The sequence below is a fragment of the Urocampus carinirostris genome, chromosome 19 (assembly GCF_059441175.1).
Source record: "Urocampus carinirostris isolate Australia breed hairy pipefish chromosome 19, RoL_Ucar_1.0, whole genome shotgun sequence".
Classification (NCBI taxonomy): Eukaryota; Metazoa; Chordata; class Actinopteri; order Syngnathiformes; family Syngnathidae; genus Urocampus; species Urocampus carinirostris.
Window position 1 is genome coordinate 25,329,280 of NC_142367.1, and position 8,604 is coordinate 25,337,883.

Sequence of the window (8,604 nt, forward strand, 5' to 3'; positions counted from 1 at the left end):
TGACCTATTTTTGTCCCAGACTACGTCTGCTCTCCCGTCCCAGCTCACGACCTCTTTTTGTCCCCCGAATACCTCTACTCTCCCGTTCTGGCTTACAACTCGTTTCCGACCCCGACCAGTCCGTCTGCGAACCTCAGTGAACTCGAGGCAAGCCTTTTTTGACCCTGACTCCCACCTTTCCCATTTCTTCTCCCATCTGTCTTCGGCTACGACCTGTTTTTGATCCTGACCACATCTGCTCTCCCGTCCCGGCTTATGACCTCTTTTCGTCCCCGACTACGTCTGCTCTCCCGTCCTGGCTTACGACCTCTTTTTGTCCCCGAATACGTCTACTCTCCCGTTCTGGCTTACAACTCGTTTCCGACCAGTCTGTCTGGCAACCTCAGTGTATACTAGTCAAGCCTTTTTCGACTCTGACTCCCACCTGTCCCGTTTTTTTGCTCCTGTCTGTCCCCCGGCTTCGACCCGTTTTGATCCTGACCACGTTTACTCTCCTGTCCCGGCTTTCGACCTTTTCTTGTCCATGACCACGTCTCCTTTCCTGGCTTCCGACTCGCTTCCGACCACGTTTTTCGCTCTCCTGTCCCGGTTACTGACCCGTTTTTCCGTTCCCGACACTGCCATCGCTCGCCACGGAAGATCCACTTCCTCGCTCAGAGCGACCCGCTTCCCGCGTCCAGCAACCCCCAGATCGTGGGCGCAACCGTTTCTCTCTCTTCCAATAAAACTTGTAAGAAACGCAACGCAAGTGGGTCCTGTCACCGTTCTGGTCTTGACCCCAACTCCTTGTGCCAATCCGCCAGATTAAAATTGTCAGCGGGTGTTTAAAGGTCAGCAGAAAGCCAACTACCTGAAACGGGAACACAGCCAGGCTGACTGTGACAATGGTACCTGCCGGTCAGCATGTGTTCTCCTGCCAAGAGCCGGTTTTCGGTTTGGGTGCTGACGCATCTCACCGTGACACTGATCTACCAGCCAAGACAAGCCGTCCCCCCGAATCCCCCCCTCCTCCAGCTCTCGTTAGGAGGCACAGATTCTGCCAACTTTGGTGAATCACTAAGAACCAGATGGTGAGAGTAAAGGGTGGAAAACAATCCCTAGAATGTCATATCTTCTCGTCGGTTTCTCCCGTTTTACACGCTTCCTTTCTAAATTCCTCGACGCGTGACTCGTCGTGCTGTTGTTTCGCCGCCGTACCTTTAATCAGCTCCACGCGACGGAGCCTCGAGGGAAGCGTTTCGCTGTCCCCGTCTGACAGAAGTGACTACGCCGGCTCCGCCGGTTCGTCTGTTCGGTCGGATGAGTTTTCTGCTTTTTGCTGGTCAGGAAACTAATTGGAAGGTCGGAGACAGCTTTCTGTAATCGCTTTTGAGCCTGGTAATTGCCTGGAAGTTTGGCTAAAAGGGTGCGGAGGACATACAGAACAGTAAATTCGCACCGGATTATAAGCCACACCCACCACATTTGAAGAGGAAAACTGATTTTGTACTTACACAAGCCGCATCTGTATATAAGCCGCATGCGAAAAATGTAACACAAACACAAAATTAACCCAAACCCGACTTCAAGTCCCACGATTGAAACTAGATGTCCTTCATTAAAGTTCACAGTCCAAAAATCCCAGCTGGCAAAATGAACGTAAAATGATACCGGTACTTAAGGTTTGATGCAGACCTGCAGAGTCCGGGTCCCGTTGATAGTAATCCAAGGAAAAAAGTGTATATTTCCAAAGGTAAGGGTGGGAAAAATATATATCCACTATTGTCCTCCGCGTCTGTTCCTCACCTTTAGCCGCACCTGTATATAAGCCGCATGTGCCCACATTAAAAAATGTAACAAAAAACACAAAATGAACCCAAACCCGACTTCAAGTCCCGCGATTGAAACTAAATGTCCTTCATTAAATTACACCTCCCTGAAATCACAGCTGGCAAAATGAACGTAAAATTATACCGGTACTTAAGGTTTGATGCAGACCTGCAGAGTCCGGGTCCCTTTGAAAGTAATCCAAGGAAAAAAGTGTATATTTCCAAAGGTCAGGATGGGAAAATATATATATCCACTATTGTCCTCCGCGTCTGTTCCTCACCTTTAGCCGCACCTGTATATAAGCCGCATGTGCCCACATTCAAAAATGTAACAAAAAACACAAAATGAACCCAAACCCGACTTCAAGTCCCGCGATTGAAACTAAATGTCCTTCATTAAAGTACACCTCCCAGAAATCACAGCTGGCAAAATGAACGTAAAATTATACCGGTACTTAAGGTTTGATGCAGACCTGCAGAGTCCGGGTCCCTTTGAAAGTAATCCAAGAACAAAAGTGTATATTTCCAAAGGTAAGGGTGGGAAAAATATATATCCACTATTGTCCTCCGCGTCTGTTCCTCACCTTTAGCCGCACCTGTACATAAGCCGCATGCGCCCACATTAAAAAATGTAACACAAACACAAAATTAACTCAAACCCGACTTTAAGTCCCACGATTGAAACTAAATGTCCTTCATTAAAGTTCACAGTCCAAAAATCACAGCCGGCAAAATGAACGGAAAATGATACCGTCCTTGACACCGCCATCGTTCGTATGTTTCCATAGGTACCTTTACCCCACTTCCCGACACCCCGCGTTTGTTCCGCCCCTCCTTTTTCATTCGCCCGTGCAAAACATATCAGAATAAGTGTCTTAAATAAATACATTACAAAAATATACAGTTGCAAATACATATTATACATGGGTTACACATATTTACAAAGGAAGACAGTACACCCAGTGAGTTTTCAAAGCTTTAATAATAATAATATAACTTTCATCCCAAACGGTGCCTGTGACAGGGCAGTTAATGGTAGCAACACGCTAGCAACACGCTCGCAACACAGTAAAGGGGTCTGGAAAAAAAAACTTACCATACTTGTAAAAATCACGGTAAACCGTGCTCGATTGCTTTTAGCTTGAAAGCTGCGTCATGAGCCTTTCTTTTTGCATTTTGCATGATGATGGTATGTTTACGCTAATTTAATTTATGCACAAGCCAAGAAGTTGCAGTCTTCCTCGCCGCATATATTCCACCGGTCTAAATCTTACCTTTTGTACTCGAGCGCCGCTGGCGGCCGTTAGAAAAATGACATCAATTGGCCGCATCACTGAATAAGCCGCAGGATTGAAAGTTTGGGAAAAAGGTAGCGGCTTTTAGTCCGGAATTTACGGTATATATATTTGAGTATTACACGCATCCGTTGTCGGGACCAGAACGGAGACAGGACCCACTTGCGTACGTTTCTCTTCGTTATATTGGGAAAAAGGGAAAGGATAGTACACACGATCCGTAGATCGCTGGTGGCGGGGAGCAGGTTCCCCAGACACTGAAGTGGTATTTCCGTCGCGGTGTCGAGAGCGGGAAAAAAAAACAGATCGGTAGCCGGGACGGGGGAGAAAAATCGTAGTCGAGATCAGAAAAGGGGTCGGAGCCGGGAAACAGACGGGAATCAGAACAGGAGAGAGGGTCGAAAAGCTTGCCTAGCGTAAGCTGAGGTTTGCAAACGGACTGACCACCGGTGACAGAAAGACGGGGGTTTAAAAAGTGACAGGGAGCCAATCAGTGTCCGAGGCAGTTAGCCTCTGATTTATAGTCAGATACAGCAAAGAGTTGTTTCCTTTTTAACTTATTTGATGACTTTCTGTTTTCTCAATTCCTAACATTTGCCTCTGGTACTGTGAACAGAAACGGTGTGATAATGAGATAACTGTCACGATGACTAATTAATTTCACCTGCGCCCGCTCGTTCGGCGCCAGCTGCTGCTGGTTACCTGATTGGTTTCCCGTCCTACTAAAGCTCAGTCCTTTCACTCGCCTGTTGTCAGTCCGTCAGTGAACCTCTGTTTTCACAAGGCAAGCATTTTTAACTCTGACGCCCGTCTGTCCCGTTTTGTCACCCGTTTGCCACTCGTCCATTCCTGATTTCCCCGTTTGTCTCCTGCTACGACCCGTTTTTTGACCCCGACCACGTTTTGATCTCCCGTCCCGGCTAACGACCCGTTTTCTGACCCCGATCACATTCTGATCTCCTGTCCACGACCTGTTTAACTACGCTACGCTGTGAACTCCTGTTTTAGAACCTGTTTTCAGTGGGACGAAGAAATAAATGGAGTCGATTATACTCCTTAACATAATGCCCGGCTCGCTCTCTTCTTCTTAATCAGTCAGTGTTTGATAGGGACCGCATCTCATTTTATTGTGATTTGTTGGTTTTATTTCCTTTTTTCAGCACATGATAATGGGCCTCAAGAAATTTAGCGAGAAGGGGAAGGATAAGTGGAAAATATTGACATCAAGATTGCGTTGAAGAATGAAATTATTGTGAAATGTGTCGCGGTATTTGCCATTGGCGCTGTAAAGTTTTAACATTTCTTAAACTGAAATCTGACTCCGAAGACACTTCACGTGTCTTGTCCAAACCCTTACAGTTGGAGCATGCCCAAAAGTCGGAGAAATTATTGAGCCGAGCGCCGAATGTAGTCCACATATAATATTTATTTAGCCGAAACAAAGAGTTGAACAATTCGGAAATCCGGAAAAAAACAAAAACACCCGCACCAAAAAAGACTGTTACACCTTATAGTTGTAAGCAGGCTCTCTGGATAGATTAAGCTGCTTTTTTCATGCGTTCCACTACGAAGTCCTCTCAAGGAAATCCTCCCCCATAGATGGATGATAATGATTTGTCGGACAGATATAGCTTCTTCCATGCACTCTAATGAATAGAGCGTATGCAACTTATTCTTCATTTAATGAGGCCGCAAACCTGTTCCCCGCTCGTGTTTTTTCTCAGGCTGGAGAAAAAAAAAAACCTTACAACGGAATCGAGCGGCATCCCAAGTGTGAGCATCATCTCTCTTGCATGCATTATTATTTTCAGTTCGACATAAATGTGTAATTTCAGGCAAAGCCGGGTTTGGGCAGTCACGCAATACATAGAGAAAAATATGTCATTGTATTCTGTTACGAAATCGAATTGAAGATTACTTTGCAGGATTACAATTTTATCTCATAGCATTTTCATGTTGCACACTACAGGGGAGAATAGAGTTAGTTTTAACTATTTTTAGCCTTTTCTTCTTTCGCAATAACTTTGTTTACATTCACCTGTCACGGTAACCAATGGGGCCCCCCTTTTTGGCGCCAGCTGCGGCTTGTTGACTTATTGGCTTGCCTCCTATTTGAGCTCAGAGCTCTCACTCACCCTTTGTCAGTCTGTCAACGAACCTCTGCACCCGCAAGACGTGTGTTTTGACTCTGTCCGGTATCCTGCTTGTGTATCCTGTACGGTATCAATCCCGTCTATCTCGCCCTGATTCCAGTCTCCAGTGTTTGGTATCGTTCCCGTCTATCTTGTCCTGTTTGATATTGGACTCCAGTCTCCAGTGTTTGGTATCAATCCCATCTGTCTAGTCCTGTCTGATACCGTGTTACAATCTCCAGTATCTGGTATCGTTCCCATCTATCTCATCCTGTTTGATATCGGTCTCTAGTGTCTGGTAATGTTCCCGTCTATCTCGTCCTGTTTAATATCGGACTCCAGGTCCAGTGTCTGGTATCGACACCGTCTGTCTTGTCCTGTCTGATACCTCGCTACAATCTCCAGTATCGGGTATCGTTCCCGTCTATCTCATCCTGTTTGATATCGGTCTCCAGTCTCGAGTGTCTGGTATCGTTCCCGTCTATCTTGTCCTGTTTTATATCTGACTCCAGTCTCCACTGTTTGGTATCGATCCCGTCTGTCTTGTCCTGTCTGATACCTTGCTACAATCTCCAATATTGGGTATCGTTCCCATTGATCTCATCCTGTTTGATATCGGTCTCCAGTCTCTATTGTCTGGTATCGTCCCCGTCTATCTTGTCCTGTTTGATATCGTACTGCAGTCTCCAGTGTCTGGTATCGATCCCGTCTTTCTCGCCTTGTCTTATTCCTTGCTAGAATCTCCAGTATAGGGTATCGTTCCCGTCTATCTCATCCTGTTTGATATCGGTCTCCAGTCTCTAGTGTCTGGTATCATTCCCGTCTATCTCGTCCTGTTTGATATCGGACTCCAGTCTCCAGTGTCTGGTATCGATCCAGTCTGTCTCGCCTTGTCTGATACCTTGCTACGATCTCCAGTATCGGGTATAGTTCCCGTCTATTTCATCCTGTTTGATATTGGTCTCCAGTCTCTAGTGTCTGGTATTGTTCTCGTCTATCTCGTGCTGTTTGATATCGGACTCCAGTGTCTGGTATCGATCCCGTCTGTCTTGTCCTTTCTGATACCTTGCTTCAATAACCAGTATCGGGTATCGTTCCCATTTATCTCATCCTGTTTGATATCGGTCTCTAGTGTCTAGTATCGTTCCCGTCTATCTCGTCCTGTTTTATATCTGACTCCAGTCTCCAGTGTTTGGTATCGATCCCGTCTGTCTTGTCCTGTCTGATACCTTGCTACAATCTCCCGTGTCGGGTGTCGTCCCCGTCTATCTTGTCCTGTTTGATATCAAACTCCAGTCTCTAGTGTCTGCTATCGATCCCGTCTGTCTCGTCCTTTTTGATATTGGACTCCAGTCTCCAGTGTCTGGTATCGATCCCATCTTTCTCGCCTTTCCTGATTCCTTGCTACAGTCTCCAGTATCGGGTATAGTTCACATCTATCTCATCCTGTTTGATATCGGTCTCCAGTCTCTAGTGTCTGGTATCGATCCCGTCTGTCTCTTCCTCTTTGATATCGGACTCCAGTCTCCAGTGTTTGGTATCGATCCCGTCTGTCTTGTCCTGTCTGATACCTTGCTACAATATCCAGTATTGCGTATCGTTCCCGTCTATCTCATCCTGTTTGATATCGGTCTCTAGTGTCTAGTATCGTTCCCGTCTATCTCGTCCTGTTTTATATCTGACTCCTGTCTCCAGTGTTTGGTATCAATCCCATCTGTCTTGTCCTGTCTGATACCTTGCTACAATCTCCAGTATCGGGTATCGTTTCCATCTATCGCATCCTGTTTGATATCGGTCTCCTGTCCCGAGTGTCTGGTATCGTTCCCGTCTATCTCGTCCTGTTTTATATCTGACTCCAGTCTCCAGTGTTTGGTATCGATCCCGTCTGTCTTGTCCTGTCTGATACCTTGCTACAATCTCCAGTATTGGGTATCGTTCCCATCTATCTCATCCTGTTTGATATCGGTCTCCAGTCTCTATTGTCTGGTATCATCCCCGTCTATCTTGTCCTGTTTGATATCGGACTGCAGTCTCCAGTGTCTGGTATCGATCCCGTCTTTCTCGCCTTGTCTTATTCCTTGCTACAATCTCCAGTATCGGGTATCGTTCCCGTCTATCTCATCCTGTCTGATACCTTGCTACAATCTCCAGTATCTGGTATCGTTCCCATCTGTCTCATCCTGTTTGATATCGGTCTCCAGTCTCTAGTGTCTGGTAATGTTCCCGTCTATCACGTCCTGTTTGATATCGGTCTCCAGTCTCTAGTGTCGGGTATCGTCCCCATCTATCTCGTCCTGTTTGATATCAAACTCCAGTCTCCAGTGTCTGTTATCGATTCTGTCTCGTCCTGTCTGATATCTGTCTCCAATCCCCTGTATCTGATATCAATCCTGTTTGTCCTGTCCTGTCCGGTTTCAAACCCATCTGTCCGGGATCTGCTCGTATAACTGGTATCGATCTCGTCGACTTCTGGCTTCCTGTTCTTCCACGCCAGACTTCTGCCTTACTTCTTCTGGTTCTGACATCACCATGTCCATTCGCACCTCTCTCTCTCTCTGCCGTCTCCTTCATTCCACACGCACGCAGCAGCGCGCTCACTCTCAGGACCCCACCTCCACCTGTGGAGCTAACCAAGGTGCCTGACTGCATCATTATATCAAGATGACGGTTGCACTCCAGTTGGCAAAAATATACAGGGTTGGGTAGGGTTACTTTAACTTGATTACTTTCAATTACTTTTGGATTACTCCAATGCCAAATATGCTAATAAAAGACAAAAGACACTAAATAGGAATAAAATTACTAAATTTTGGGGAGTAATGGATAACATGGAACGGCAAAAATGATGTTGGCAAGCTCATCTCTCATCTCATTAGCTGCACCGCTTATCCTCAGTAGGGTCGCGGGGGTGCTGGAGCCCATCCCAGCAATCATCGGGCAGTGGGGAGGGGACACCCTGAACTGGTTGGCAAGCTGTTTGGATTTATTTTCATTTTGTTTCTGTCGCATTCTATGTTCGTTTTGCCGGAGATCAAAGAGATCAAAGCCAGGAGAGAAAGCTTACCACGTGTTGTGAGTCATGATTTGATTCCTATTTAGTTTCTTTTGTCTTTAATTAGCATATTTGGTATTGGAGTAATCCAAAAGGAATTGAAAGTAATCCAGTTAAAATAACCCTACCCAACCCTGAAAATATACAATATGAATACTCATAAATACAAAAATTTCATTTCAAAAATATCTTATGTAAAGTATTTACACCCGAAATACAAACCGGAATATTGCACTTTGAACTGGGATATTGCACTTCGAATTGTAACAAGCCAACATGACAACTGAAAGAAACTTCGTTTTTTAACACTAATATAA